The sequence below is a fragment of the Pinus tabuliformis genome, chromosome J, assembly GCF_031772625.1.
Source record: "Pinus tabuliformis cultivar Carrire ecotype Pingquan chromosome J, CPIR1, whole genome shotgun sequence".
Taxonomy (NCBI): Eukaryota; Viridiplantae; Streptophyta; class Pinopsida; order Pinales; family Pinaceae; genus Pinus; species Pinus tabuliformis.
In genome coordinates, this window is record NC_142295.1 from 1356547231 (window position 1) to 1356553418 (window position 6188).

General features: G+C 36.2%; 1 pseudogene; it reads left to right on the forward strand.

Annotated features, from left to right (window-relative positions):
- The first annotated feature begins 1348 nt into the window (after positions 1-1348).
- LOC149232419 (proline dehydrogenase 2, mitochondrial pseudogene) lies at positions 1349-2832 on the forward strand (annotated as a pseudogene).
- Positions 2833-6188: the final 3356 nt, after the last annotated feature.

Here is a 6188-nt window from a genome sequence, read left to right on the forward strand (position 1 = left end):
AACCCTTTGCATATTACAAAAGATACTAAAAATCCTATTTATAGGCTTTTCCCCAACCAAATACAACTAACATAATACCATGGATGAAACCATTAACTGTACAATATGCGTGTCAAGTCAAAGTTAATCCTCACAAACATTGGAATAATTTTTTTCCATTATGATTGTTACATTTTATCCTTACTCAAAACCCCAATTCCATAAAGAACACCAAGAAATACCATGGAAAAACCCCAACTCCATGGAAAATCCAAGCCCAAGCCTAGCAGAATTCCATTAGTCCTAGGTCAAAACCCCAGCCAAGTCTGCGAGGAGCCTTGAACCCTAGATCTTGAGCCCCTTACACTGATCAGGAAACCCAAACTTACTTAACTCTTGGCATATTATAATGGAGACTAATAAACCTATTTACAGACTTATTTCAAACCAAATACAACTAACATAGTACCTTAAATAAAACCATTAACTATACACTATAGTCAAAATTAATCCTAACAAACCATGGAATCATGTTTTTCCAATTAAGATTGCAACAAGCCATCCTTACTCAAACTGTTAAAATTGTCGATTTCATTTATGATCGTTAGGTGACAAAGTTACAGCTATGCATTTAAAGGTTATTATTAATCCCGGGGCGAATTTAACGTTTGAAAGTGAAAATTAAAAAGGACGATTAAATGTATCCCATTGTTCAATGTGAAACAACCCATCAATTAATTATCACCATACTTCATATTTAGGTCGATAGGCCTTTCCTATGCATCAACTTTTCGTCAACACTTTTACCCTGATCCGTTTGATCAGGTGAGACACTTTCAACTGTTGATCTAAACCAGAAAAGGAAGTAACAGAAAATCAAGAAAGCATAGAAAGTCAAGAAAGCCAGAGTGCTTGTTTTGGCAAAACACAAGATTTTCTGGATGCCATGCACCAGAGTATGCATCAACCTTGCTGTTTCTATTATAAATCACTGGTCAAGGAGCCTTCCTCCCTCTACCTCTTCAACGCAATTGCCATGTGTTTCATTCATCACATAGTCAAAAAAGAGGAAAATAGGTAGCTGGAATTGTGCCTGGGCAGAAAATCTCTTGTCCCAGACGAGCAACCAATAAAGCAATTGCTTTGCCTGTACTTGAATTAGTTTGGCCTTTCAAGGTATATTTTAGGCAATCTTGATATAGAATTCAAGATTTGCAAGTGTTTTATGGCATCCAGGGTGCTTCCATTCACGAGCCGAAGAACCTGCAGAGTTTGGTCCTCAGCAAGGTCTCATGAATTCCGTTACACCAGTTCCCATAACATGAATTCCTCTTCGAAAACCCTGCAATATTTTTCGGTGGCTGCAGCCATGGCTCCTCAAGTTCGTGTAGATTCCATCAATGGAGCCATTAATGCTCCTACTGTCATTCACGACTTCGAAGATGTAGAGGGATTGTTCGCGGGCTTAACGACGAGGGAGCTTATTACTTCGCTTTTCAATCTTCTTCTTGTTTCCTGTGAGCCTATCGCGGATCTGGGCATGAAAGCACTGAAATCACCTCTGATGGATTACGTGCCTTATAGAGTACAGCTTCTCAAAGCCATGAAGCAAACCACGTTTTCTCATTTCTGTGCTGGTGAGAGCATCGCAGAGGCCTCGGATAGAATGTGGGCATTGGGTTTGAAGGGAATTCTTGATTACAACTTAGAAGATGATGTGGATAACGCTGCCTATGATGCCAATCTCCTCCAGTTTCTCACCACCATCCAGTCGATGCCTCTGCTTCCACCTGGATTGTCAAGTAACTCATCTTTGCCTCCTTTCAATCCTCTGTAAAGTTTTTTGTCCTAAATTGTCTGCTAACATCGGTGGATTTGGTGTTACAGGTAAGTTTTTCCTGTGTGAAAATCACGGCCGTCTGTCCTATTTCTCTTTTGGAAAGAATCAACCACTTGCTAAGATGGTAGCACTGCCATCCAACCTTCAGCCTGCCCTAGAAGGCAGAGGATTTGCCTATTCTTCAAGCCCTACTTACCACACATGCTCTGCACCTGAGCCATTAAGCCCCACCGAGGAAAATGATCTAATTTCAATGGAGCAAAGGTTGTTTCAGCTCTGCCGAGCCTGCAAGGCCATTTCGCTTCCTTTTCTGGTAGATGCAGAATACACAACCGTTCAGCCTGCCATTGATTACTTTATTTACAGAGCATTTTCCGAATACAACAAAGTCCTTGAGCCTCTAGTGTAAGGGACTATACAAGCTTACTTGAAAGATGCTTTGCCTCGTCTAATTGAAGCATCCTAAGCAGCTAAAAAGAGGGGCATTTCAATGGCTCTGAAACATGTGCGGGGTGCCTACATCACAAGAGAAAGTGCCGAGGCAAAATCATTTGGCGCCCCTTCCCCTATACATTCTCTGATTACATACACACACAACTGTTACAACGCCTACAGTTCATTGATGCTAGAGAAGGTTTCTAAGGGTGAAGCATCACTGCTACTAGCTACACACAATTTCGAGTCTGGTAAGCTTAATTTCATAATTTCATTATTATTGTGTTGATATCAGAATGTTCAATTATGAGATTTGATTTATTATTTGTAATGGTAACGATTTATCAGCAAAATTGGTCATTGGTAAGGTTGAAGAATTGAGAACTATGAAAGGAGGGAAGAGTGGGTTACAGTTTGCTCAATTAAAGGGCATGTCGGACAGCCTATCTCTGGGTTTGGTCAAAGCGGGATTCGAGGCGAGAAAATATCTTCCATATGGACCAGTGGAGAGTGTGATGCCTTATCTCATCAAGAGAGCCGAAGAAAACCCCGGGATGCTTGCTGCAACCAAACAATAGCATAGTAAGGTTATTGTGGAGGCGGCCACAGGAATAGAATTATCCTCTGAAGTTGATGACTTATTCACTTTATATTTAGATTTCAATGCTCCTATGGCTGTAATAAATGTTTCAAATGCACTTAATAAAAATGAATCCGTTGTTGACTTTAGTGGAACGTTCTTCAGCTCTCTGAATAATAATCAAAATGCAGGGGGAGACGATACGATCACCAGCACCCCAACAGACATACAATTCTCAAAGAACTCAAGGTTGCTATTCCAAGCAAATTAAATCAATCAACTGAGCATTTGGGATCAAATCCCACAAAGCAATTCTATTCCTGCTATTCAAATTCCTTCAAGCTTTTGAAAGTAAAATCAATGAATGATCAATATAATTTTACAATAATAAAAAACAATTAGAAGGCCTTTAGCCAGCTCAAATTGCTCATCCGGTAGGCTTGAACCAACATATCTTCTAGAGAAATTCAACAATTCTAATTTAATAATCCTATCACCCTCTCTTTGTACCTTTTGGGACAATTGCTAGTATACATAACAATTTGATCGGTATTGATTAAAAATGATCTATAATGACTTGTAGTTACGTTCGTGAGTGCGCATTGGTTTTGTGGTTTATCTTATTATTACGCCATTAATTAAAAATATCATTTTATCATATATATATATATATATATATATATATATATATATATATATATATATATATATATATATATATATATATATATATATATATCTTACTATCACATTATTATATTTTCATTTAGCGATATATATTTTTACACTCCAATTTATTTCCGAAGAAGACGAAGATATATGCATATGCATTTGTTTTACCAGGTCAGTTGTGTTTGAAGAATATAAATTCAGCAAGGATCAAAAGTTTAATATATGGTTGAGTTCTAGAACTTGTGTAAGTAAGATACCAGGATTACAGGATTAAAGGATTGGAAAGAGCAAAATGAGTTGTTGCATTCACACTCTCTCTGTATATTTAGAAATGTATGTGATTCACCAAGTGATTGAAGTTTAGGAAGAGTTAACTTCAGTGATTTCAGTAAACCATATCATGATTAAAAGTAATTCGAGAAGATATATATATATATATATATATATATATATATATATATATATATATATATATATAGAGAGAGAGAGAGAGAGAGAGAGAGAGAGAGAGTATGCAATTAGAGATGGTTTCAGTGCTTTGTGGTTTATAGTAGGTTTTCATAATTTTTTAAAGTATAAAATATATGAATCGAAACTAATATATTGAAGTTTCATTTAGTGATGAGACATTTAATCTCTTTTTTTTGGGCACCATTTACATGTTTAAGTTTATTTATTATAATATAAGTATATCTTGTTTCATTAATTTGTGTTTTTTAAGTGGATTATGTTTTTCCAAGTTTCTTATTATATTATTTGAATTTGAATATTTTTATTTGTCAATACATGATTTTAAAAGGATGTTTGAAATCCAAAATATGGAAGGTATGTTAATTTGAAAATAAGTTATATAAGAATATTTATGTATAATTTCTTAGGAGGATACTCTTGTTTTTTTCCAAGGAAAAATCGTAACTTTTATTATATATAATATTGCAAATTATATGTTGTAGATTTTTCCATGAAGCATATATGAAAAGATTGGTGGCCTAGCCACAAATTGAAAATTGTCTCATACAAAAGTGTAACTGATACGCTGCAAGTAGAAATAAATATACAATAATAGTGTGTCTATGAGCGAGTGCAAATAAAACCAGATATATGCAAAAAATTGCCATCAATAGATCATCCCAAAAAGTTAGAGCTGTGTTGACCCCTGTGCTTGCTAATCATCAAAGGTCTGTGGAAAAATTAATAGAAGTCATGTCCATTCTTCTCCCAAATTATCCAGTAACCACGTGGCTAGTGGAGGACACTCGTGGAATCATATGAAATAATCAAGAAATTAATTATTGGATAAATTTATGAAATTTATTTATAATTATGTTCATCTATATTTAATTTTAGTGTTCTTAATTTATATGATATATTAATTTCCTTTTAAATTGCAACATAATAAATTTGAAGTTTCAATTAAATTATTAGTTAAAAATTTCCCTGGATGGGCTAATTATCAAGAGTGAGGAGGGGTAGGGGTTACCATCGCCCCACCTAGCAAATGGGCCAAGGGGTTTGGAAACATACCCCAGGGAGTTTTTGATGACATACATGAGTGAATGCTCATTTACATACTATGATGGATATGAGATGTTACTATGGGAATTATGAATGACATGATACATGTGGAGTGTGAATGAAGAATGTTTAAGGCCATGCAAGCACCCTAACGGGAAATTGCAAAGGTGTTGGTCATGAAGGAGGGAAAACATGTCTTGTTTGATGAGGGAAATGACAGAGTGAATTTGTGTGAGGAATGTCTAATCGTGGAGGGTAATTTGGAATATATGGATGGACCAACAGGGTCTAAGCTCCAACTAACCTTTCAATGTGATATTGCTTAGGCAAGATTTCAATCTACATGGTGTATTTATCTAAATGGTAACAATGATTCTCGATCCAATCTGGTCATTCTTCAGTTAAATCGGTTTTATTATGTTTGTCTCGGTGGGGAATCAAATCAGGGATGGAGCCAAATGCTTTTTTCATTTTGTATTTCGTTTTCTTGCTGAGTTTATTCCTATTTTGGTCATAGTGGGCCGAGGGAGTACATTTGGGTTGAGTATACGATCAATAGTGGTGATGTTCTCAAAGAATTTGAGAGCAATGGGTGGTTGATACTATCTCTGGTAAGTATAGACTCTCTCTGTTTGAATTACACATCTTCTCAGTGGGGGGGAATTTGGTTTCAGCCTTAGACTATTCAATCTATCAATTGAGGTTTTTGTTATTACCAAAGTGTGAATTTGAGCCATCCTAGCCCACCTAGAAGTGTTATTGAGTTGGTTAGGTGGTCAAATCAGTTTGAATGCTCTCTTATTTTTGGTGGAGTGCATGGCTCTAAGGATAATGGCTAATTGAATCTGTCTGCTCATGTGTATCCTCCATGACGTCTTTGACGTTAGGATAGTTTCATTTCTAGTATGTTATCTAAGTGTCTATCTAAGAGAAATTCCATCATGCTAGGACAAGATGGAGCATTGTAATTCGGTAGTGGGAGAACTCTAGCCTTGTCGTGGGTAAGGTGTCTCTCTATTTCTATATAGTTATGATTATTGGATTCAATTTTGGATTGTTAGTTTTGATAGCCTGGAGGGTGGAGTGGGTCATCTATAAGGTGGGTTGGTGGGGGAAAAGTGATTGGAAGTTGGGTGCACCTAAATCTCCCTTGTCGTGGAGGTTGGT